Below are 26,579 nucleotides of genomic sequence, written 5' to 3'. Positions count from 1 at the left end.
ATAAACAGAATACATTGTTAGGGATCCAAAAATATAATACTGTTGCCAAGGTTACCATGCAACTGAAAATGCGTTTCCACCAAGAAGCTGAAATCATTTTGGTAGCCTAGTAATATTAACAGGATCTGAGTAAATATGAGATCTCGGCAACTGGTGATCGTATTAAGAATGTGAAGGTTGTTGCCCAGTTTTTGTGAAATCTCTTTTACCTGTAACCAAATATATTTTGTGAAATGTCAAAATGCCCAGGACGGCTGTCATCATTGCATTGCATAACTGTATTTTTGGTCAAGTGCACTTTACTTATACAATAGAGATTCTGTCATTACTTAATGTGGGATATATAGAAATAGCCCTTCGTAGGGCACAATTATTTCCCGTGGTTCCAATGTGGAAGGTTCCGATAGGCAATATTTTTAGCTCCTTCTCTGTTTGTTTGTGAAGGCATCTTGTTTTAGTCTCTGTTATTTCCCATAGGTACGTTCCATGGCATCTGTGGGGTTTGATGTTATATTTCTGCAAACAGGTTTGCTGTGATCACTTCATGGTGCATGGTAATGGTTTTGTGGGGGAGACGAGATGCTTAAACAAACGCTGTTGCCAACAGCTATCTGCTGCAAGTGTGCAACCTACTGTGCTGATGGCTGGGAAATGTTACGTCATGGACTGGTTGGACGCAGAGGAATGGTTGAAGGCATCAGCTGGGGAACCCCCAAAGGAAGAAGGCTCGGAGCCCAGGGGGTGGGACGACAATGAATGGTCAGAGGGAGAAGACTGAGAGGGGGAGGTATCTGAAGCTGAAGAGGTGACAGGGTTTAGTGAGCAGGGAGAGTCTGTGCTAGAGAGAAGTCCAGAATCAGAAACGGAAGCGGGAGAGAAGGGATGCCCAGAGGCTGATGAAGAAGCACAGGGGGGGGTCTCCCCCTTCTGCTACGACAAGCTCCCCTCCCCTCTCCCAGAGGAATGAAGGGAGAGGAGCACAGGCAGGTAGGCATGCTGGCACAGTCTCAGATTGCTTGGGGAAAACCCTGGAGAGGAGGAGATTTAGGCATTTGTGGGAAGTCTCTGCAACTGCCTGACCGGGGCAAGACCTACCAAAGAGAGTTGCTGTGTTTGTTAGACCTGGTTATCTGAGCAGATCCTGGGGTTGTTGTTTTTTTCTAATAAAGAGTTGCCTTTGCCTACTCTGTGAAGTTTACAGAGAGCTCACTTCTGACATGTTAATAGGGGAGAGCGGATCAGCCAGAACCGCAGGCATGCAAGACTTGCCGAAGGGCCAAATGTATGGGAATCGTGATGCTGTATAAGGAGTTCCTGGCCAAGGAAATCCAGGGGAAATCCACACCAGGCAAAGAAGAATACAGAATGAGGAACTCGGGGGAAACCCAGGCTGAGAAACCCGGGAGAAACCCCCAGAACCAAATGAGGAAAACTTTGCTGATGTGTGGAGAACTGGAACTTCCTTTCACGGGTGATTAATGCAGATGCTAATAGCAGGGAAATAGTTTCTGCAAGCACCCACCACTTGCCTCACTTCTTTAGGCCTCTTAGGCTGTTGATGTTCTGCAAACAGGCTGAGGGGGGTCCCCCCCCCCACATGTGGTGGACTTGCAAGAAAGCAAGGGTATTTTTAGAAATGATACATGACGAGACCAAAAAAAGAAAAGAAAGAAAGATGTTTAAAATGAGTACAGTGGTACCTCAGGTTACATACGCTTCAGGTTACAGACTCCGCTAACCCAGAAATAGTGCTTCAGGTTAAGAACTTTGCTTCAGGATGAGAACAGAAATTGTGCTCCGGCGGCACGGCAGCAGCGGGAGGCCCCATTAGCTAAAGTGGTGCTTCAGGTTAAGAACAGTTTCAGGTTAAGAATGGACCTCCCGAACGAATTAAGTACTTAACCCGAGGTACCACTGTATATCAAAAGGGCCCGAAGTACTTCTGTTAGGGATTATAGGGGCAGAATTTATTTATTTATTTAAAATCAAAAGTTGTTTATGTATGTAACAGCACCAGCTAGGATTCTATATGCACAGAAATGGGAGGAATAAGAAGTTCCAACCAAAGAAGAATGCACAGGTAAAATAATAGACAACACAGAACTGGTTTGTTAAGTATTTTTATTTGTTTACTTGATCAGGGAGGGGGGGGCAGCTGCTATGCCCAGGGTTGAAACTTAACAAAATATAATTGGGGAGAAAAGGCTGGTGATGTTCACACACTCATATGCTGGTTCCCGGCTCCTGCTCCTAATGCAGCACACCAATCCCACATCCCAAATCAGCCGAGTTGCGCTTCTTCTGCCCCATTCTTCTTCTGATCTTAGGCTGTATAAGGAGATTATGTTGAGCTGCGTAATCATCTCCAAGCTAGATGGCATTTGGCTCTGGGCCCATTGTATGCTGGAGGCTGCCCCTCTTATCTCACATATTACAAGCCGGCATATATCTGCCTAGTCCTTCCCAGTGAAACCATGTAGTGAGGGGTTTGTAAACAGCTGTCAGACTTGCTTTCAACCGTGGGCTGCCAGAACTATATGACAATCTAAGGGGGTCAATATTGACAATCGGCATTCTATTCACTGGTCACATCTTCCCTTTCATTGAAATGTTGACTAGACGTCATGTGCCCCCTGAGCCATCTGAAGGCAGCCCTGTATAGGGAAGGGGTTTTTATGTTTAATTAGGGTTGCCATATTTCAAAAACTGAAAATCTGGACAGAAAAGTTCTTTAGCTTTTTTTTTTTTTTTTTGCAAAACCAGACGTTTTTGAGCTGTTTTTGAAGATTTTTGCCCAGGCGCTGCTTGCAGCTTCAGCATCTCCATTAAATTCCTGACATTTGCAACCCTAAGTTTTAGTATGTTTTATATATGTTGGAAGTTGCCCAGAGTGGTTGGGGCTACCCAGCCAGATGGGTGGGGTACTATTATTATTATTATTGAATAATAATAATAATAATAATTGAATTATTATTGAGAGCCAGTGTGGTGTAGTGGTTAAGAGCGGTAGTCTCGTAATCTGGGGATCCGGGTTCGCGTTTCCGCTCCTCCACATGCAGCTGCTGGGTGACCTTGGGCTAGACACACTTCTTTGAAGTCTCTCAGCCCCACTCACCTCACAGAGTGTTTGTTGTGGGGGAGGAAGGGAAAGGAGAATTTTAGCCGTTTTGAGACTCCTGAAGGGGAGTGAAAGGCGGGATATCAAATCCAAACTCTTCTTCTTCTTCTAGGACTCCCTATTTGCATCAGAGAAATGTTGGGAGGGTATAAAATGCGCACATGGGTGGTGCCAAACTGGGTCTTTGTCCTGGGTGAAATAAAGCCTAGTTTTGGCCCTGCTTTGTGTGGTGAACCACCCCGAGCCCCACGGGTATAGGGCAGTATACAAATTTAATGTGGGGGACGCTGTGGTCTAAACCACTGAGCCTCTTGGGCTTGCTGATGGATAGGTCAGCGGGTCGAATCCCCTGTGACGGTGGTGAGCTCCCATTGCTTTGTCCCAGCTCCTGCCAACCTAGCAGTTCAAAAGCACACCAGCACAAGTAGACAAATAGGTACCACTATGGCAGGAAGGTAAACGGCGTTTCCGTGCACTCTGGCACTCGTCAGGTATCCCGTCGCACCAGAAGCGGTTTAGTCGTGCTGTCCACATGACCCGGAAAGCTGTCTGTGAACAAACACTGGCTGAGCGCTGCACCTTTGACTGGACTTAATCTGGGGGTCCTTTACCTTTACCTACCTACACATTTAATAAATTGAATGTTAATTAAATTAATCCCATGGAGTTTGCCGCCTTGCGCCTTTCTGTTGCCAAGAAACCCGGACACCAGGTGGGGGAGGGGGTGTTAGCTGTCCGTATTTGTGTGTGAGGGAGTGAGAGTGAGAGAACGGAAACATCGCCTGCCGAGGAGGAGAAGCCCACTCTGCCTTGGCAACGGGCTGCGGCGGCGCTCCATCGCTGACAGGCAATCCGGAGCGCCTCCCCTCGCCGACGAGCGCGCCGGAGGACGAGGAGAAGCGGCTGGCGGGGAGTGTCCCGCCCGCCTCTCCTCCCTCTTTCGGCCGCCTCCTCTTCCCTTTTCTCCCTGGCGGAGCTGGGTGGGCTCCTCTTTCCGAGGAGCCTGGCTGGGCACGGCTGCTGAGTGCTCCGCTGACTGCTGCGGTGTCGTGGAGGAGCGCGGAGCGCGCCAGGAGCCGGTGAGGGCGCGCAGGGCGCACAGCGCAGCGAGGTTTGGCGCCGGGAGGCGCACCCGGAGCCACCGCTTTCCGGACTGGGAATCAAGCGCTGCGTTGGATGGAAGGAAGGGAGGAAGAAAGGGAGGGAGGGAGGAAGGAAGGGGCCCGGCCTGCGGCGGAGCTGCGCTGCAAGGCGGGCTGAGGGGAGCGCGCGCTGGGGTGCCACCGGCCAGCAGGGTGGCTCTTGCCTCGAGCGGGGTTTGGGCATCTCCCAACGTCTCTCCCTTTCCTCCCGGGCCTGTTTTTGTTTCTATCCTTTTTCGCCTAGCTCGTTCCTTCCCTGGGATCGTAGGAACTAACTCCTAGGGGCCGAGGGCCCTTTGCCGTCCCCCCCAAATAAAATTTGGGTCCCCAAATGGTGTGGGTGGTGCGCCCCGTCATGTGATCGATGGCGCGATGTTTCCTTCCATATTTTATTCACGTTGGCACCCCGGGGATTATTTGGTTGCCCCGCGCCCCGCCCGTGAATCCCAAGCGCGGCCGCGTTTACTCGCGAGTAAGCCTCCACTGCGTTTCTCCAAAACGAAACGCGCGCAGGGCGGTGGGGGTTGCTGAGCCCGGGTGGCGAAAGGCACCTGCTGCCGCGTCTCCTTCCTTCCTCCGTGACCTCGGCTTGAACTGTGATTTGGACGGAAGGCTTGCTAAAGGGATTAAAGAGATGGCGATGCCTTCTCACGTGCCTTTCCGGCAACCCACCCGCTCCTAGTTTTAAGCCAAGTTCCTGCCTTCCGGGGGGTTGGACTAGGTGAGCCAAGGACTCTTCCAGCTCTACGATTCTATGTTTCTATGATATGGGACTGGTGGTCCATGCCTGTTGTGGATAAGGGGGAAGGCGGACTTTTGCTGTTTTGCCTCTGATACTCCTTCCTTACCACCCCCCACCCTGTTGAGGGTGGATTGGGCTTTTATCGGTTAAAATCTGGTTTCGGTTCTGCCTGGTTTTCTCCCCTCATGTGCAGCATAGGATGCCCTCTTGCTGGTATCGATTCTCATTTTTGTTACCCTTCTCTCTGCGATATAAGGAGGTCATATATTGGTTGGATAGGTTTTTTGCCAGCATCTGATTGTGTGGACCAGTGGTATCCAGCTGCTTTGACCCTGCTGATGTTCTTTGTGGCGATATTTCAGGCCTGGCAAAAAAATAAATAAACAGCATACATTTTAAACTGCGTTCATATCATTGCAATCAAGCTATGGTTGTTGGCCGCCTAATGTGCCTCTTTCTGTGTGCAGTCAGTTGAATAGCACTCTTTTGAGCGGCAGCCATGTGGCTCCTGTGATAACCCCGCGTAATGATGCCACCAAACTCTGGGGAAGACGTACCATGGAAAAGGGGTGGATTGCGTGGGTGTTCATAAATGTCTTTGCTTATAAGTTATGTAAACAAATATATGTGAAACCATCATCGTGAAGAAACAAATAGCAAATCAATGGAAAAAGCTGAAACCATGTGTTCCTGAACCTGCTTCCCGAACAGCAAAGTGTTCATCAGCAGGTGCCTAAAGCAATATGGTGAGGGGCAGTAGGTACGAGGGAATGCCAAGGTAACACGAAAGGAATGGATGTACAAAGCTTGGGGAAGAAGAACCAGTGCTTGTATTTAGGAAGGGCGCATGGTGCAGTCTTCTCAGAATGAGTACATGGTGCAGTCCTTTCAGAAAGATGTTCCATCTGTATTCTGATGACAGACCTGCCGTCTGCCGGAATGAAACACTCATTGGAAAAAGATATACAGCTTAAGCATTAACACAAATAAAAGTACAGTGGTACCTCGGGTTACATACGCTTCAGGTTACATACGCTTCAGGTTACAGACTCCGCTAACCCAGAAATAGTGCCTTGGATTAAGAACTTTGCTTCAGGTTGAGAACAGAAATTGTGCTCTGGCGGCGCGGCGGCAGCGGGAGGCCCCATTAACTAAAGTGGTGCTTCAGGTTAAGAACAGTTTCAGGTTAAAAAATGGATAGCAGTTTGAAAGTGGTCAAAAGTGCACCTTGCAAGGGGCTTGCAGCTCACATCAGCACCAGCCAGCATGCCTAGTGGCCAGAGGCGTTCCAAGTCTTAGTCCAACCGCATCCAAAAGACCGCATGTGGTAAATCCATGATTCCGGATACATTTTTGTTTCTACTTTAAAGCAGCTGCAGGGGTGTGTGCATGCAAGTTCAGTTTGGACAGTGGTAGCTGGCGAGGAGGCGACGTTTTGTTTCCGTCATCCAAACCTTTCCCCGCCCAGAGCTGGTTGGAACGCCTTGTATTCTGTCCCAACAGCACTGCTCCAACTCAACTGCAAGATTGGATACTGTGATTGGGCCTGCTTCACATGACATTTTTAATGCATATGGAAAGATATAGGTCTGGCATCCCCAACCTGTGGCCCTTCAGATGTTTTTGCCTACAACTCCCATGATCCCTAGCTAACAGGACCAGTGGTCAGGGATGATGGGAATTGTATTCCAAAACCTCTGGAGGGCCGAAAGTTGGGGATGCCTGATCTAGCTATAAGTTGAATATTTGCTCTTGCTGTACGTTTTGTGCCCTCCCCATTCTCAGTTTTGGAATTCGGATGTTTTGCACGTGAAATTAAGCTGCGCACAATATATGGTTTCTTGAGCTTGCCGGTCGAATTGGGAAAGGGCGTGTTTGTGTACATAGCGATTTGTGTTAACTTTCAGTGGTTCTGTCCTCTATTCAAAGTGGTGGTCAGGTTTTGGATGAGAGCCATGTATGGCTGTCATTTCACTAAGGCTGTAGTAAAAATTTCAGAAGCATCTGAAACTACTGTGTAGGCTTGTATGCACGACACATTCCCCATTCCTCTTGCTCACTGTATGGAGCAAATTGCCACTAATTACAGTATTACTCCAAATTATGGCTATGTTTTAGAAGCTCCGATGGATTTAAAAGCGTTTTCTGAAAATTATTTTTAGAAAGACAGGAGCTGGCAGAGTTAATTCTGCCTCCATATAACCTGCATTCTCCCCTTTAGTCATGAGGGTTAAAATCGCCTTAGCTTTCAAAACAAGGTTTCATTCGGCAGTTAAGACTTCACAGAAGTTTTCAAATACAAAAAGAGGTTCCCCCCGCCCCCCCAAGGAAGGGGTGTCATGAGCTGGTAATGTGGCTGGGATCCTTCCTAATGGTTGCTATTTATTTGGGTCATGGTATTGCCAACAAGGGCTCTTGTGTTCCAGGATCTTCATTAATATAGTGGCAAAGAGATGGAAAAATCCATTTCCCAGACAGCTTACTGTCTTGTGCCAGGCCATACTAGAGGGACAAGGCAAACAGAGAATGGTCGAGCAATGCAATCAAATCCTGCACAATTAGAATTGCTTCGCTTTAAAAGAGAGCCATTGCCGGCTTCAAGCATTGGGTCTTCTTTCCTCTTGTGTCCTCAACAGGAGAACCCAAACTCTTGTTGGGTGTGTCGACTTTCAGTTTTCTTCATGTATATGGATCCTGTTCATGTTATATGGATCTCGTGTGCTTCAGTAAGATTTCAGTATTTTTGCTACGTTTCACCTTCCTCCTGGAAGGAGGAGAAATCTCACTGGCTGTGTACTATACCCATTTTTCTTTTAAAATGTACAGCTGTATCTTAGTCTGACTCCTGGGCCCCCCTCTCTCTTTGGGCAGTTGTTAGAATTTAGCTGTGGGCACAAACCAACCTCTCCTTGTCCTGAAGCACAACAGCGGGCAGCGATTCACAGGGAGGAATCTTGACTTCCAGCTGTTTAGCAAGAGCAGCAACAAAATGGCACGTATACAGTGATTTCACCTCCTGAAATTATACTGTACTGCTGAAAGCGTGGGGTAGCAGGACTGGTTTTTTGTGTAGAAGGACCGTAGGCTCTATTTGTTTGGGTACAAGAGACTCTCAGTTTATGTTCCAGGGATAGCGCATAAAGCTAAAATCCCATATAGTCAAAACACATTGGGTGCAATGGCCAGTAGAATTGTCAAAGCCTTTTTCCTGGACACCCGACCCCTTTCTATTTTTCTTTTTAATTTGCCAAGCATGTAGAGCTGAATGCGTACAAGTTAAATACGTGTAAGTTGTGGGTCTGCTGTACTCAAAACCAATGCATGTGCTCAGAATTTTCATTATTTGTAAGCATCTGCCATTTGTACCTGGCTCTAGTTGTTCCACAAGGAGGGTTTATTTTATTTATTTATTTTTATTTTATTTGTTTGTTAGATTTATGTACTGCCTTTCATCGTAAGGTCTTAGGGAGGTTCGTGGAATAAAAACACAGGATAAAAAGCAGTAAATCATTAAAACAAAACAGCAAAACAATAGCCACTCTCTTCCTAAGGTAAAAGGTAAAGGGACCCCTGACCATTAGGTCTAGTCGTGACCGACTTTGGGGTTGTGGCGCTCATCTTGCTTTATTGGCCGAGGGAGCCGGCGTACAGCTTCTGGGTCATGTGGCCAGCATTCTGGTGAACCAGAGCAGTGCACAGAAACGCCGTTTACTTTCCTGTCAGAGCGGTACCTATTTATCTACTTGAACTTTGATGTGCTTTCGAACTGCTAGGTTGGCAGGAGCAGGGACCGAACAACGGGAGCTCACCTCGTTGCAGAGATTCGAACCGCCGACCTTCTGATCGGAAAGTCCTAGGCTCTGTGGTTTAACCCACAGCGCCACCCGCATCCCTTACTCGCTTCCTACAGGCATGTTTAAACATCTGTAGAATATCAATCAGCCAAAGGCCTGGTTGAAGAGGAATGTTTTCACCTGGCGCCTAAAATATATATATTCCACAAACAGGGAGCCACTACAGAGAAGGACTGTTCTTGTATTGCCACCCTCTGCACCTCATGTGAAGGAGGCACACAAAAAAGGGCCTCAGATGATGAACGCAGAGCCCAGGATGGTTTAGGTGGGGAGAGGCGGTAAAGGCAAAGTAAGCCCTGCAAACCTGCCCATTCCTGCCATAAGTGATAACCTTTCACATTGTGGGAACTTCCCTATAATATTAGCTCTGTTCTGCTAGTACCCCATTTTCCTGCCCGTACATTTGTATATTTTATACTGGACTCTCATCATACTTGAAGTTGACTTTTAGCATTGTTTTTTTAATTGCCCAAGTTAGTTTTACGCATCCCATTCCCATGCTGTTAAGAGAGTGCTTTTCTGTCCCCCCCCTTGTTGTACAGTGAGAATAAGTGTGAGTGCAAAAAATCACTTCTGCGTGGAGTCACATGTAAAAAAAGAAAATAAGCATTTCCTATTTTGGGGTCTCCTTTTTGTGTCACTCCCTGCCCCTTTCCCCTTTTTCACATGCTCCCACCTTCTTCCTCAGAAACCCCTCCCACCTGCTGCAGAAAAAAAAGCTGTTAATACATTTCACACCAGCTTGTCTCTTTTTACATACACCTTTGGTGTCACAGCAGGAAAAAGACAACCCCCCTCATGAACTTGTTAACCTCATACTCTCCTTCCCTGTGTTACTATGAAATTCCATTTTGTGTTTCCTTTCGTGATGGGCTACACTTGTGTCTCTGAAGTATAAAAACAGGTCAGGTCAAAATAAAATTTCTCTCATGTGTTTACCCTGTGATTCTTGTTTAGCTGAAGTAAATCGAGGTTTGTAAACTTGGCCTAACATTAAGAACTGTATCCTTCAAGGTTAAAAAGTAATTTTTAGAAAGCCACATTTTTCCTGTTCTTTGGGCTCTATTTTCACTTTTGTGCATGCATGACATGCACACAGTTTCAGAATTACCCAATTGTTTTGCTCACTTGCACTGCCATTCAGATAATGACAGGTGCGGCTGTCGATGTTAATTGTTGACCATGTGAAAGCAGAGGCTCATGGGCACAAACCGCTCCATAGGCAATTGTGGGCAATTCCTGCCAGTCCTAGTAGTATTTGCTGTATTTTTCATAGGAACATATAGTTTGTAGAGTTGGAAGGTACTCCAAGAGTCATCAAGTCCAAACACCTGTAATGCAGGAATCTCAGCTAAAGCATCCATGAGAGATGACCATCCAGCCTCTGCTTAGAAACCTCCCAGGAAAGAGAGTCCACACCTCCTGAGGGAGAGCGTTCCACTGACCATCAGCTCTTACTGTCGGAAAGTTTTCCTGATGTTTAGTCGGAATCTTCTTTCTTGTAACTTGAAGCCATTGGTTTGAGTGTGACCCTCTGGAGCAGAAGAAAACCATCTTGCTCCATCTTCCCTGTGACAGCCCTTGAGATATATGAAGATGGCTATCATCTCTCCTCTCAGTCTCCTCTTTACCAGGCTGAACATAGGAAATTCCCTCAACTGTTCCAATACCAGCTGCACTGGCTCCCGGTGGAGTACAGGATCAGGTTTAAGGTGCTGGTTTTAACCTTTAAAGCCCTATACAGCCTAGGACCCTCGAACCTACGGGACCGCCTCTCCTGGGATGTCCCACGGAGGACCTTACAGTCTTCAAACAAAAACATTTTGGAGGTCCCGGGCCACAGTGAGGTTAGGCTGGCCTCAACCAGAGCCAGGGCTTTTTCGACTGTGGCTCCAATCTGGTGGAACGCTTTGTCACAGGAGACTAGGGCCCTGCAGGACTTGACATCTTTCCACAGGGCCTGCAAGACAGAGCTGTTCCACCAGGCCTTTGCCAAGGCACAGCCTGACCCCCTCCTTTGGTAATCCTCACAGAACTCTAGCCCAATGGTTACCATTAATTTGATTTGTACTGTATAATGATTTTAGACTGCTGTATTATTTTACTGTTGTTAGCCACTCTGAGCCCGGCTTCAGCTGGGGAGGGCGGGATATAAATAAAATTCTATTATTATTATTATTATTATTATTATTATTATTATTATTATTAGGCTTAGTTTCCAGACCCTTGGTCCTCATGGTTGCCCTCCTCTGCACACATTCCAGCCTGTCAACCCCCTTCTTAAACTGTGGTGCCCAGAATTGGACACAGCACTCCAAGTGTGGTCTGACCAAGGCAGAATTGAGTTACTTCCCTTGATCTGGACACTAGAATCCTGTTGATGCAGCCTAGAATAGCCTTAGCTTCATTTGCTGCTGTGTCACACTGTCTATGCGGTTTACATAATAGGTGTGCTTTAAATATTTGCGCTGAATCTGACTTGCAGTGATCATACTCATTTGCAGTTGCTGAGCTGGTACGAAGTCTCCTAGCATCTCTTGTAGGAGAGGACCTCTGCAGTGTGAGCTCCGCCCTTGAAGGCTTCTCACACACAGGCAGGCACCATTTGGTCTTTTTAAGCCTTGCCAATGCCTCATTATGACATCATGGCACTGGGTGGGTGCAGCTGGTCACTGAAACCCTGAATATTAAAAACAAAATGATGGAGGGTTTGGTTTTTGACTTCCATGGAACAAATTTATCCTCCAAGCTTGTGGTCAGTTGTGTGTGAAAAAAATATCCATGTTGTAATTTTTACTGAGACTTTCGCCGCTTTTGCTCCTTCTTTCCCATCTGCCTTTTGTAAATCACATTTCTGTGCCTCTTGCTTGAATTTGCCTACTTATGGTAGAATATAAGAATTATTTGGAGCCCTGTTTGAAGAGAACTATCTGGCTTAAAAGGTAAAGGGACCCCTGACCATTAGGTCCAGTCGTGGCCGACTCTGGGGTTGTGGCGCTCATCTCGCTTTATTCGCTGAGGGAGCCGGCGTACAGCTTCCGGGTCATGTGGCCAGCATGACTAAGCCACTTCTGGCGAACTAGAGCAGCACACGGAAACACCATTTACCTTCCCGCTGGAGTGGTACCTATTTATCTACTTGCACTTTGACGTGCTTTCGAACTGCTAGGTGGGCAGGAGCAGGGACCAAACAACGGGAGCTCACCCCGTTGCGGGGATTCAAACCGCTGACTTTCTGATCGGCAAGTCCTAGGCTCAGTGGTTTAACCCACAGTGCCACCCGTGTCTCAATGGTTATTAATGCAGGAGCTGAGCCATGGTGGATTGAGGTGTGTACGGAGGGACAAGATGCACCTAAAACTTGGCTTTCCTGCTGCCAGGCTCTGTGCTCAAAATATATTTTCTCCAAATTTGCATGCTTGCAAAACCGTATGTTCTGTTACCCAAATGTTATGCAAAGTGGTTGCTAAAAATAAATATTCAGAGAACCAGGCTACACAGTACATAAACGTGGTTTTCCCTGCATCTTAATATTGTGCTTGTTTTTTTTTAAGGTGCGCATGAACAACTAGCCTGAGAAGAGTAGCTCTTTTTATCAATCACAAGCTGCATTCACATCTAAATATTCAGCTGCCATTGTTGATTCAAATAATGAATAGTTGAAGGCAAGTGATTCTTTTGGAAACTCTGGATGAAAAAAACAACACCGCAAAAAACAATTCTTCCTACTGATACCTACTGATAATCAGTTTCCTTTTTCACATCTTTTGGTTTCCCTTGCTTTGGTTTCTCTCTTGCTTTGGTTTCTCTCTTTGCGTGCTTGCCATCTTGCTGATCAAAGTTATCAGTGCCTCTTTTAATGTGACCCAATTTCTTCCACGTTTTCCACTCTCTCTGATGAACTTAGGGCCATTACATTTATCATACTTGGTATAACTGTTGGATGTTAACAGTAAAGGGACCCTGACCATTAGGTCCAGTCGTGACCGACTCTGGGGTTGCGGTGCTCATCTCGCTTTACTGGCCGAAGGAGCCGGCGTACAGCTTCCGGGTCATGTGGCCAGCATGACTAAGCCGCTTCTGGCAAACCAGAGCAGCGCACGGAAACGCTGTTTACCTTCCCGCTGGAGCGGTACCTATTTATCTACTTGCACTTTGACGTGCTTTCGAACTGCTAGGTTGGCAGGAGCAGGGACCGAGCAACGGGAGCTCACCCTGTCACGGGGATTCGAACCGCCAACCTTCTGATCGGCAAGTCCTAGGCTCTGTGGTTTAACCCACAGCGCCACCTGCGTCCCTAACTGTTGGATGTTGCACCACTCTTATTAATAAGAGTATAGGTTCAAGTGAATTATGGTCATTGGCCAAATTTGCTGGTGCTGATGGGAGTTGTAGTTCAGCAACATCTGGAGGGTCAAAGCTTCCCCACACCTGTTCTACGGCAAATGTAGAAAGCATATTAAAATGCCTGGGTTACAATTAACTACTGCGTAATGTAAGAATAGGAGGACAAATCCATGTGTGAATAAAGCTTGAAAGACAAGTTATAAATCTGGGATGGGCTGTTTTACTTTGTTATAAAATTAAATAGCATTGGGGATCCACCTTTCTCTCAGCTTCTGTGAATCAAAGCAAGTTGCCCTCAGGGTTCAACACAAATGGTGACTTGGAAATAAATAGAGCTTGTTTCTGCATTTTTTTATAGCATACTTAAGACTCTAGTCTTTGAATTTGAGGTAGGACAGCTTTGCTGTGAGCTTGTGCAGTGCCACAGTACAGCTGTTGCACCCTTGAACTTTAGACAGCACTGTGCTAGCATAGTAATAATCATTGTGGAACTGAGATGCGGTTTTGATTGTAAGAGGGCAACATCAGCTGACGCCATAAAGGGGGAAAAAGGTTGAATCACAAGACTGTTTTTACCTTGTGGTGGCTGCTTGGAAATGCATCTGGTGGCGGGAATGCTTTTCCAATGTCAATATCGCGATAGGCAACGGCACTTTAAACTTTGCATTCTATACATTTCCAGCAATAATAATAATGATGATGATGATATTAATAATAATATTAGTAAATTTTATTTATACCCCGCCCTCCCCAGCCAAGGCTGGGCTCAGGGCGGCTAACAAGCAATAATAAAAACAAGTTGAATGAATACAACTTAAAAACAAGATTAAAATACAACATTAAAACATTAAAATGCAGCCTCATCACAGGCTATGTGGACAGTGATCTCTGTATAAAAACATGAAGCTGCCCCAAAAGTCGGGACACACATTTTCTTTTTAACACATTTCCCTCCTTTTGCTATGCACATCTTTAGACTGCCTAGCCTAGCATCCGTAGCACACTGATGCTACACTTAAGCAAACTGAGCTCAGATGACTGATGAACCTCTAAGCTTTCCAATGGAAAAGTATTGAGCTGATAAATAGAAGTGAATTCTAGTGAAGTCTTGCCTTCTGCAGCATGTATAGCTTTAGGGCTGTATTGGCTCTCTTGTTTTTCTCTGGAAGCAGGTTGCCTTAGAAATGCTTTAACGATTGGAAATTGCATCAGTTTGAAGTTAATGGTGATGGGACCATAGCAACACTTACAGGGTCATAGTAATTATTTCCCTGTATTCCTTAATGCAGCGAGTGTTCTAACTAGGTTGTACTCTGCTTACATGCTAGTATGGAAACTATGATCGTCTCCAGAAAAGTTCATGGCTACAATTTGGGGGGGGACAGGGTATGCTGGAACTGTGGCTGCTTAAAATCTGAACAGAGTATTGTAAAAATGGCAAAGGTTACAGAGTTCATTCAGTTATGGGATGGTGGGGGAAAAATGGTTTGTATGACAATGCAATGACATGATTGATAAACTTTAAGAGGAATATATATGGATTAGATATTCACTGTAAAATTAATTCAGAATGGTATCGAGCTATTATTATGCTTAATGGTTAGATTTATAATCTTAAACAATATTGCACTTTATTGTATTTACATTATCATTGAAGTATATTTGATGGTATGTGGTGCTATTGATTTTAATATATGTGAACGTGAAAACAAGATCTCTCTCTCTCTCTCTCTCTCTCTCTGTGTGTGTGTGTGTGTATGTGTGTGTGTGTGTGTGTGTGTGTGTGTGTCTGTGTATGCTAGGCTTTGCTCTGGTTTTGTTTTGAAGTTAACTTTAGTCATGAGAGGTAACCTTTAGAAAACCACAATATTTTCCTTGAGAATTTTCTCAGAGAGTTAGCCTGCTTCGCTCAAAGTTACCTTTTGTTCTAAGCGTGGTGGCTCATGTTATGGAACCGTAAACTTTTAGGCTTATTCATTAGTTGGCACTTATCACTCTCTTGAGACAATGGGGAAATGTGCCATGGGGGTAAAGGCAAACCGTTGGAGAGTTACAGCACCTGCTGTACCTGTAGAGACCAGTACAGGAGAGATATGTTTTATTGCAGCTGGGGCAGATGAAGGCGTCCGGTTTCTCTGTTACAGATGCACCACGACATTTCTTCTGTCTGTGCTCCTCCCAGCAGTTACTTCTCCTCTGGTGACTGCTGGTACAATCTGACTGTCTCCAGGCACAACCTGACTGTCTCCAGGCACTGCAGTCATCTGCAAGGGATTCTCACATGGTGGGGTTGATGTTGCCAGGCTCCATGTCACATCTTTATAGAGCTTTTTAATTACGGTATATTTATGTATCATGCTATAAAATGTCTACCTCACTTTTCATCCCCCCAAAAGACTACAGTAATTTTATACACTGTCTCTGTTCATGGAGACTTTTAGGTCATTGGATATTCATGGTACAAGAGTGATCATTAAACATGAGAGAATTGAGAGTCATGCCAGCTACTGCTCCTTTTGCTCTGAAGCATCTGTAACTGTGGTAATTTGTGTGTGTGTGTGTGTGTGTGTGTGTGTGTGTGTGTGTGTGTGGAGTCTTCTCACTAATGGACTGGTAAGTACGGACTAATTGTTTTGCCACTGCTTCCATTTTGCCAGCAGTCAAAAATGTAGTCCAGCATGTCAGATTAATCAAAAGCTTTTAAAGAGGGTGGGCCGTGAGGAGAGGGAACCATCTCTCTAATGAATGCTCTGGGTTGTTGCTTGGTTGCTGTTCATTTCTGTGGTTTCTGAGCTTACACTTCACTGAAGCCAACCTCTTCTGACAGGCTCTGTTTTCTAAAACTGTGGTCGCATGGTCCGTATGGCTGAGTGCTAAGGCCATTTCTAAGGTTCCCCCTATCAAGCATCGTTGATAATGTGAATATACTAAGGGTGCACATCAGGGTTATTTGGAGATTATTTGGAGACTGCAAGGTCACCCACACTCACACCCAGACAAGTCAGCTTAGGGCCTCCACGAAGCCTTGTGGCACTCTCTTGTTTCTGTAATTGTGAGCACTGTGTAGCTCTGTTTCTCCTATATTTCTGCTTTTCTCTGGCTCCAGGTGCTTTCCAAGAGATAAGGCTACCCAAAATGTTGCTGGGGAACGCTGCAAGAGCTGTCAATTTGTTCATTGTTCGACCACAGCAGCAAATGACTTTCTAACATGTTAAAAGCTTAGTTGTGTTTGTTTGTGTGTGTGTTTTTAAAAAACTTTCTGTGTTGCTCTGCTTTAATAAAAACACAAAACTCAGATCTCTTCAGAACTTTGCAGGCAGAGTTCTAGACAGTCTCATATTTTAAGGACTTATTTGAGGCCTGTAAGGTCTAATTCTGAGAACACAAACGACCACTGGAAAGGCTATAAAAATGGGTAGTCAAAAATACACACCACTTGCTGCCTCTTGTTTATTTTAAGGTGAGAAAGAGCAAGAGAGGAGCCCCTCCTCCCTTCCCTGTAAAGGATTATTTTATTTCTCCCACAAAAAGCCCCTGGACTTGTTAGTTTGCAGGATACTAGCAGGATAATCCACAGGTGGGCGGGGCTCATGTGCCTGTAAATTTAATCTGCTTTAGCTAAAAGAGAAAAAAGTTACAGTCCTTTTTTTAGATTTCCCAATATAGTGAAAAGGAAGCACATTTTATCCATTTTATACTGAGCAGCTTGGAACCCAGATTACAGATGGAAGTGAAGAAAGCACAGAACAGCTCAGAAACAGATTAGGATTTATTTATTTTTTAATGCACAGATACAAGCCAAATCTTGTAGCTTGAATATCCCAGCAGTACTAATCGTAGTATGCTGAGAGATAGATTGCGGTGGGATTCATCCTTGCTTCAGCACATCGAAACCATGTTTTAATTAGTTCAGAATTCCTCGACTGCTAAAGCTCCCTTTGTACTTTCTGAAGAGTACCTGCGGTTATAGTTCCTCAGCTTTTAATGTCTCGTCAAGAGCTTTCCAGTGAACATCGGTTCAGACCAGCAATATCTTTGCAAGAATACTTCTCCTTAGAAGCGAGTTTGTGCATCTATTCATGCAGTCATGAAAGAGATGGCAATCTGCTAGCAGCAGCAGCCGGTGGGGTCAGACCACAGAACTGGCCTTATAGGAGTATGATGGCTTAGTCCTCAGTAGCCAAGTCTTCATTATGTGGAATGGAAAGGATGTTGAATATGTTAGGCAGACTTACTTCTTGACGTATCTGCTATATTTTTCACTAAAACCCCCAAATCTATTGTTCAGAGCCAAGTGGAAAAGACATCCAATTAAAATTAAAGAATGGGGTGCCTTGAAGCACATTCAGAACCTAGGAATTTCAGATCCAGAACTGAATTGAGCCCACAGGGCCTTTGCACAAAAGTCCTCTTCTGGTTAGCTTCCTTCTTTGCAGCAGCCCAATTTAGGTGCAAAAAGTTGGGTGTCAAACCCCCGGTCTACCACAAATCACCCAGAGCTCTACATGCAGAGCCCAGTGTGCCTGTTGCTCACTCCTGGATTAAACAGTGGTGAGAATTTCTGATTTGGGAAGAGCAGAGGCATTATCCCCCAACCCTTGAAAATAACTAAATGTGGTTGGTGAAAAATGAAATATTTTCTTTGGGGGGGGGCGTTTAAGCATCCTAGGACATACATAGACTGTTACAGGATGGTTCCATTGAGCCGTGCTAGCAGTGAAACTGACAAATCTGCAACGTTTTATCCATTGGGAAAGTTTCATTTTATCAAGTGGCTTACAAATTCTACAAACAAACAAGCAAGCACATTGGAAAGCATATACCATACCAAGCTCAGAAAACTGGATACAAGACTTCCTGCAATTAGCAGGCAGCAAAAATTCTTCTTCCTAACCATAAAAAGACAACTTCCAGGAGACCTGGGGGTGTTGTTGTTTTTTTGGAACTCTTTGCTGAGTAATAACTTTAACCAAACTTTAACCAAAAGTTTAATAGCCAAAAAAATTAATATGGATTAATAGCCAACTTGACAAGGGTTTAATCCCGCCCCCTGGGTTGGCATGCCACAGGAAGCTGTGGTCAAGAACTGAATCCTGATTTGTTGAGCCACCCATCATTCTATGAGGATGATATCGGTTGCCACTTTGATAATATTGAATGGTAGCTTCAGTTGCATAGACTCCATGTGTTTATTCCACTTAACAGAAAATCTAGGACTTATGTCCACTGCAACAGCCATGCAGCTCCAAGATTTTGGTGAAGCTGGAACTAACACAGGGTTAGACACCATACCTAAATAATGCATCTGTTAAAAGAGTTGCCCTTAGCTTAACTTCCGAGCATTTTGGAGCCTGAGTGAACTGGACATCCCTTAATACAACATGTTAAAGCAAAAGGTTTTTTTGTTAATTGAATGCTATTTTAATCCAACATATGCTATCAGCTACAGCTGGGCTCACCAACCTGGTGCCCATGGGCACCACTTCTCCCATCACAGCTTCCAGTGGTGCCCCTGAGCAGCTGCTCTGAGCTTTCATTACACACACACACACACACACACACACACACACCCTTCTAGAGAGAAAGTTATGGGCCAAAATGTCCCTTGTAAGCATTATCTGTCAAATGAGAGTTCATTCACACATGCAAGTCATCTCTCGGGATGCTGCAGGGATCTAGTCATGAACATGTTCTGCCAATCCACCCATAGTTCTTCGTGTTCATGAGTAGATGACTGCAGGGTCGCGAGAAAGATGACTCGCAAGTGTGAACAAAGCTTCTCATCTTGAACACTGTAGGCAGACCTTGCAGCAGCTGCGTTTGGCTCAAGATAGTAAATGTATTCAGCGGTTAAGTCATCCAAATATGAGATGAAGAGGGTAGCACATCCCTGGGTGAATCAGTGCTGAGGACCAGAGAGGGGACTGGTCATCTTGCAGCATCCCAAGCATGTTGTCATTAGGTTGTGAAGCTGCCTTGAGCTTAAAAGGATGGGTCATCATTTAAATTAGCCGGTGACTCAAGTAATAATGTGGGCTTAAATGTTCCCATCCCCTTTCATCTTGCTCAGTATGTTAGCATGTGTAGACATTTAAGCTGGCATTATCTCTGTAGTAAATAGACACTTAAATGGTTGTGGCCTGTGATGCATTGTGAGCAAGATGATCCAGTAGCACGTCTGCCCCTGGGAATGAAACATTTTAAAATAAGGAGGCAAGAAAATAGCAAGACTCCTGTGACCTTGCTGCAGAGTGAACTGTTTCCCCCCTCTCTTCCCCTCTTTAAGGGCAACCATGCTGGGGGCCTCTTTTAGCATTGTATATTTTAAGACATGTGCATTTTTACATGTTACCTTTTAAAGAAATGGATTGATTTTTCAAAGGGATGGATCTTACTTGTGGATGGTTGAGGACCAGAGAGCTGGGGGATGGGAGGAAGATGAGAAGAAAATCACATCTTTTTGGAGTGAATACATGGTGCAGAACCTTTTGCTCCTTGAGGGCTGTATTTGCTCAGGGAGAAGTGGTTGTGGGCTCCAAACTGATGGTGGGTGTGCATGGATGTAGCCAGGATTTATGTTGGGAGGGCAGGACCCCCCCCCCCCCGTTGTCATCCTCTGCATAGTTCTGTCAAGCAGATTCGGAATGAAATGTCTCAACGACGGTTGTTGGGGGGGGGGAATCTGTCAACATCTTCAGTCATTTGAAAACCAGGAAGTTAAATTAAAAAGAAATATGAAATATGAAAGCGAGGAGCTAAATGGCACCTTAAACCTAGCTTATGGACGCAGCAACATAATGTCTAGGCACACTTTTTTAATAACAGGAATACAAAGCTGAAAAAGAATGAACAGCTAAAATATTATGTTCATTTTTCACAGGGTCTAGTCCTTCCCCTGCCCACTCCCCCTAATATTCTTAAGAGGGTCTCTTCTCCAGTTTTCGGAGAGTAGCTGGAAGTGGGGATGCAGAAAAAGGTCCTCCTTTCCTTCCACTCTGCAGTTTTAATCTGAAATCTTAGGCGCAGTTCTGTGCCCATAAGCTCAGAAACTGCTCACGCTAAGGAAATCCCCTATTGCAAAATGCACCTGGAACAATTGGAGTTTCAACACTGCTCAGCTGGCATACCAGATGGAGCTGGTAAACAGCTGCCCTGGACACAGAATTGACCTGCGCCTCTATGGACAGCTGTGAGTCCCAAATGACTTACTGGCTGTGCACCTAGTCCTTCGGGGGCACAGTTACTCCATTCAGGGCCAGGGAATCCCCCAACCCCACCAGCCCCCTGTCGCCCCAACCTAAAAAGTACTTCTGTCTTGTTGGGATTCAACCTCAATCCATTAGGCACCATATGTGTGTTTCTCCACCCCCATGTTGCTGTCATCTCCTCGTCCGCCGATTTTTCTGCAGTTCCTCAGAGCATGTGCCTTTGGTCCTGGGTTTCGTAACATCTGAATTGTACCATGCAAGAAGCGTGGTTAGCAGCCCACTTACCAGACTGCTGTTTTGTGTTGTCATTCTTGCAACAGGTGGAAATTGTGCGTGCAGTGTGTGACATGAAAATTACAGTGCAGACCATGGCATCTTGGCTGTGGGCTTATTGGCAGCTGAGCCAGCAGTGCCATTTTAGCTCTACGGGGGTGGGAATGGGACTAACAGGGTGACCCAGATTGGATACTGTCCCCCATCATTCCATGCCGCCAGTTAAAATGACAAAAGGGACCGATCTAGGCAAACAGACTGTATATGTTTTAGGGATTCTTATGGGTTTCATTGAGTTTGCACAAACCAACCTGATTCGCCCTACCTGAACGAATATGCGGATCAAAACATCACAGATCCTTCAGTTTTTGCAGTTCTGCACATTTACTGTTCTTGGCTTAATAAACGTGCCCAAATGCATATTAAAAGTGCCTTTTTAGGGTAAAAATGTCTACAGATGCATCTTGAAGTAAATTTCATATTTCGGTGAAAAAAGACATTAAAAATAATCCACTTTTTCTTCTTCTTTTTTTTAAAGCAAAGTGAATAGAAACAGAACGGAGCAAACTTGTGAATGAACATGCTTGGATCTGCCACAAATCAGAAATAGACTTATCTGTTTGTCCCTGATGTGTTTTGGCTAACCTAACTACCCACTCACTCTTTACTTCCGGTTTAGTAAGAGTGCGTCTCTTTCTTTGCTGAGTTCTTTGGTTATCAGTTAATGGAGCTAGGATGAAGTTTTATCAAGCCTTCAGACTAGCACAATCAGGCTTCGCGTTCTTGCCTTCTTCATAGCAAAGCGGCTTTTCTCAAAGGGGGTTGAAGTTATTATGCTGTTTTACTTTTTCAGTGTTGTGCTGCCAGTGGGCTAGGCTAGTCCCCTAAATGTTCCCAATAAATTGGGAGCCCGGTGCCTCCTTCCCAAAGCCTTGGAAGCTTCTGCTTGGCTTAGGGAGGGAAGCACGATGCTCATGCGCACAACATCAGGATGACGCAATATCACAGGTGCGATGTTGCCCCCCTCGCAAGCTGGTGACTGTGACCCTAACTGTTTCCCTATGAAGAATTTCACCGCATGCTGCTGGGCTCTTCGTGATACCATAATGTTCATAAGCCGGTATGGTGTCATGATTACAGTGCTGGACTAAAACTTCTAGGAGGCCAGAGTTTGAAGCTCATTCAGCCATGAAGCTCACTGGGTGACCTTGGGCCAGTCAATATCTCTTGGCCTACCTCACAGGGTTGTTGTGGGGGTTCATGGAGGAGGCTGTGAGTCCTGGAAGACCTGCTCCCTGCCTTGCAGGTCTTTTTCCACCTGGCCTGGGAGGGCGGGGCCCTGACTGACTCCAGCTGCTGAACAGACTTCTGGGCTGGGGTGTTGTTGAGGGGCGGTTGCTGCTCCTGTTGGATTTTTGTGTTTTTTTGTTTTTGTATCTTTACTATAGCTCTTGTTCTGCTTTATGTGGAAATTGTTCGGTTTGGTTGTGCATTTTTTTAAAAAATATTTTATTTATTGCTCACAACTGCTTTTGTTATGCTGCAGTTATGTATTTTTCCATGTTGCGAGCTGCCTTGAGCATGGTTTGAACTGTGGAAAGGCAGCATACTAATAAAATTATGTATGTACAGGGTGTCCTGTATTTCCGTGCGCTGCTCTGGTTCGCCAGAAGCAGCTTAGTCATGCTGGCCACATGACCTGGAAGCTGTACTCCGGCTCCCTCAGCCAGTAATGCGAGATGAGTGCCACAACCCCAGAGTCGTCTGCGACTGGAACTAATGGTCAGGGGTCCTTTACCTTTATGTACAGGGTGAGTCTTTTCAAGGGCCTCTTTTAAAGGACTCACGCTGTATGAACTGATGCTTTAGAAACCCTATGGGAGAGTCCCTTAAAAGAATGCTGGGTTTGGATGCTATAAGCTAGGGTTGCCATATTTCAAAAGGTAAAAACCAGGTTACATTTGTACCTTTGTTCTCAAACAGAATGTGTTCTGGGAGTCCATTCAACTCACAAAACCATTCGAAAGCCAAGGCACTGGAAGTTTGGCTTCCAAAAATCGTTCGAAAACCGGAACACTCACTTTGATCATTCGGGTGCCGATTTGTTCGGGAGCCAAGGTGTTTGAGATCCAAGGTACAACTGTACCCCGAAAGTTGTTAAGCTTTTAATAGGAAGACACCAAAATTATTAAGCTTTTTTTAAAGAAAAAATTGTTCGGCTGACTTGTCTAAGATCCAAGACAAAGCGCCGCCTCGAACGTCAATTCCACCTTCGAAATGTATGGCAGCCCTACCATAAGCTATTCTAACATGGGTACTTAGGACAGTGTATACCTTTAAAAGTTGTACAGTGGTGCCTCGGGTTACATACGCTTCAGGATACAGACACTTCAGGTTACAGACTCCGCTAACCCAGAAATATTACCTCGGATTAAGAACTTTGCTTCAGGATGAGAACAGAAATCGTGCTCTGGCGGCGCGGCAGTAGCGGGAGGCCCCATTAGCTAAAGTGGTGCTTCAGGTTAAGAACAGTTTCAGGTTAAGAACGGACCTCAAGAACGAATTAAGTACTTAACCCGAGGTACCACTGTATAGAAGAGGAATGAGATAAAGAGCCCAGTTGGTAGAGCACAAGCCTCTTAATTTCAGGGTCGTGGGTTCAAGCCCTGCATTGGGCAAAATATTCCTGCATTGTAGGAAGATGACCCTCATGGTCCCTTCTAATTCTATGTTTCTATGAATTATTTCAGGAGGTGTAGCTTGTATCTTTTGCCACCATTTGAGGACTGGCTTCCAGCCACATATTTGGCTGTTGGCTACAGGTACCTGAGCTGCTCATATCATCTGTTCCCCTGTCAGCTTTACGCAGCGGATGAGCTGGATCAGTCTCTCCTGCCTCTAGGCAGGCTGGCGGCAGCAGCGTTGCAGCGTCCCAACTTATTTTATGCCAAATTAGTGAGAAAGCTATAAGCGACAAAACTGTGTCCTATTTTTCCACTTGGCTTAGAGAGCCTGCCTCATCCTTTTCCTCCTCCTTTCGGGTCCCCCAGCACGATGCGGATTTTGAAGCTTGCACCAAAAAGTCTCTTTTGCCACCAGTTTAAGCGTTAAGAGCATGCTCCTTCCGACATGGAGAATAATGAAGTTTTGTGTAAGTCAGCCCTCGATTGAAGCACTGCAGAACACCAACTGCACGAATAATAACACTGAGTGAGTCATTAGTTGAAATTATTCCCCACTTAGCTATTCAGCTGCTGAACAGGCTTGGAAAGTTAGAGGCAGGCGCTCTGAAAAGGAGAACTGCTTAATACCAGAGGATTTGGAGAGGATTCTTACCTTTGGTGAGCAGGGATTACTTTCAAGCAAGAAGGCAGGGGAGCTTTGCAACAACAAAAAAGGGTGTTTCTTTTGTTTTGGACCGCAGGTAGCTAATGTGATGCACAAACTTGTGTAGGTGGGCTTTGAAAGGCAAAGTCACAGCCTTTATGGAAACTCCAGGAGTCGTAGAATCATTGAATGGTTTGTTTAAAGACTCCCTTTCATCTTCAAGTGGCTTTTTGTCATCCATTTTATAAATATATAGAGAGAGAGAGAAAGAGAGAGAAGGGAATTGTTTAGTTTCCCATTCCTATGCTTTGTCCATATAGCGGATACTATTAAATGTTCAGCGTCTCAGCTATACAGTTGCAAATAAAACATTTAAAGTGTGTCTTAAGTGCAATATGCAATGTGACACTAGATGGCGAGCCTTATGGAAAATACGACGTATTTTTAAAAACGCTTTTTAAAAAAGCATTTTCAGAACGGTTTTTATATGTGTGTAGATTCCACTGCGGGAGGCAGTGGAAGACAGGAGTGCCTGGTGTGCTCTGGTCCATGGGGTCACGAAGAGTTGGACACGACTAAACGACTAAACAACAAGATTCCACCCAGGTGTTCCTTATATGTTTACATTGATTTTTGTGTGTGATGTAATGCATTCCTATTTTTGTAGGCGGAAAAGTACCGGAACTCACCATGAACGCCTCCCTTGTTGTCTTAGAATGGCAATGGTGCCCACCTGAGAGGTGCCAGGACTGAGCTCTGGCAAGTTCCAGCTGAAAAAAGCCCTGCATGTAAATGAGTTGGTTAATAAGTATATTTATAGGCTGCCTTAGCTGGATTTTTTCCCTTTTTTTTAGCTAGGCTACTAGTATAGGGGTCCCTACAGACCAGGGGTTCTTGACCCGAAGTACTGAGATGGGTTTCAGGGGGTGAACCAGGTGCAAAAAAAAATGTGATTTCCCCCCTCATTCAGTTTCCTTCCTGTTGCTTTGAAATGTATATTTGTGAAGGGAGAAAATACTGGGAATGGGGTCCAAAGATTTCAGCAGATTCTTAGAGGGGTTTGCGACCCCCAAAAATGTTAAGAACCACTGTTGTAGAGACATAAGCTATCCTTCCCCATTACCTGTGTGGGCAGGAGCAGCAGATTCAGCTGCATGAGTGCTATTGGACGGTTTCCAGGGACATCTGACAGGAATTGATATATTGCATGGAGCAGTTCTTCTTTGTCCTTCATCCAGCACCTTTTGTCCTCAGAGAGTCTTGAAGTGCTGCCTCCATCTTACTCTAGGTGATCTGCAAGCATGCAAGTTTTTGAGACTTTGGGTGGATCTACACACAGGGGAAAAACGCTATAAATAAGTCAGAAATTAGATGGTTATAATGAAAGAAAAAAATCCCTATGGAAAATCGCTTATAAAAATTTCCTGCTCTCTGACACCATCTAGTGTGACATGTTGATAGTGCATTCAAATTGCTGTTTTATTCCTAATGTAGCGGAGTCCTTAATTTATGACTCTACGGAGAGAAGCGATGGTCGAATCCAGCAACATTTGAAGTGGGTAAAGCAAACTCTTTAGAAATAAATCATTGCTGTCTGCTCCAAAATGAATGGTCCTTTGGTGCCACTGAACCTTGCGTGATCAAATCCAACATCACAGTATTCAGTCACCAGGCAAATGCAGCAACCTGCAAAGTCGCCGTCTTGCCATCCAATGAACATAATACTTTCAATTCTGTCACGCACCGTGCACATTTAAAAATAAATAAAAAGTCCTCCTTGGGTTAACTAGGAGACTAGAAGGAATGGGAACAAGCTACTTATGTGGGTGTGATGTTTGTGTTTTTTAAAAAATACCAAATCAGTAAGAAACTTCCTTTTGAGTAAATTGTCTTGTGCTATGGGCTGCATAGGGATTTTTGCTATCTTTTATTGAGATTAATTTTTCTGCAAGCCAAACCTCTGTTCCCGAATGGCTCTGTTTTGGAACATTTCAGCTCCTGAACTCTGAAAACCTGGAAGTAAATGCTCCGGTTTCCGAACATTTTTCGGAAGCCAAACATCTGACGTGGCTTCTGCTTGAGTGCAGGAAGTTCTTGCAGCCAATCGGGAGCCGCGCCTCGGTTGCCGAAATTTCGGAAGGCGAATGGGCTTCTGGAACAGATTACGTTCGACGACTGAGGTTTTCCTGTGTATGTAATGAAAGCTTAGGATCATAATAAGATGGTGTGGATTATACATCACAAACTTACCAAGGTCATTCTTACATCGTTGTTGTTTTTAATTTCTTTTTTGCATTTCACTTGTTTTTAACATTTTATGATTTTGTTGTTTGTTTTTGTGTTTTTTTAATGTTGTTGTAAACCCACTGTAATAGATACCTTTTTGATACAGCAGTACACAAATCTTTTTTTAAAAAAATAAAATCCCAGCCAGTCTAAAATACATATCCTTGGACAGCTTGGAAGAATGGTAGCTTTTTAGCAAGCTGTCCAGCTATTATCCAGTTGCGCTGAGCTCCTTTTTCTTTTTTAAAAAAGCAGGAAAACAAAATTTAACCAACCAGTAGT

At 44.9% G+C, this 26,579-nt stretch overlaps 1 protein-coding gene across 1 annotated transcript in view; it reads left to right on the top strand.

The window, feature by feature from the left end:
- The first annotated feature begins 3,936 nt into the window (after nucleotides 1-3,936).
- Nucleotides 3,937-26,579, top strand: part of CYRIA (CYFIP related Rac1 interactor A) — a 66,638-nt gene continuing 43,995 nt past the window's right edge. Inside the window, 1 exon segment of the mRNA XM_083607427.1 lies at nucleotides 3,937-4,197. The gene's annotated coding sequence lies outside the window, so the exon portion shown is untranslated.

The sequence above is a fragment of the Podarcis filfolensis genome (genome assembly GCF_964270895.1).
Source record: "Podarcis filfolensis genome assembly, chromosome: 3".
Lineage (NCBI taxonomy): Eukaryota > Metazoa > Chordata > Lepidosauria > Squamata > Lacertidae > Podarcis > Podarcis filfolensis.
The sequence above is the reverse complement of the archived record's forward strand: the minus strand, read 5'-3'. Positions and strand labels throughout refer to the sequence as shown.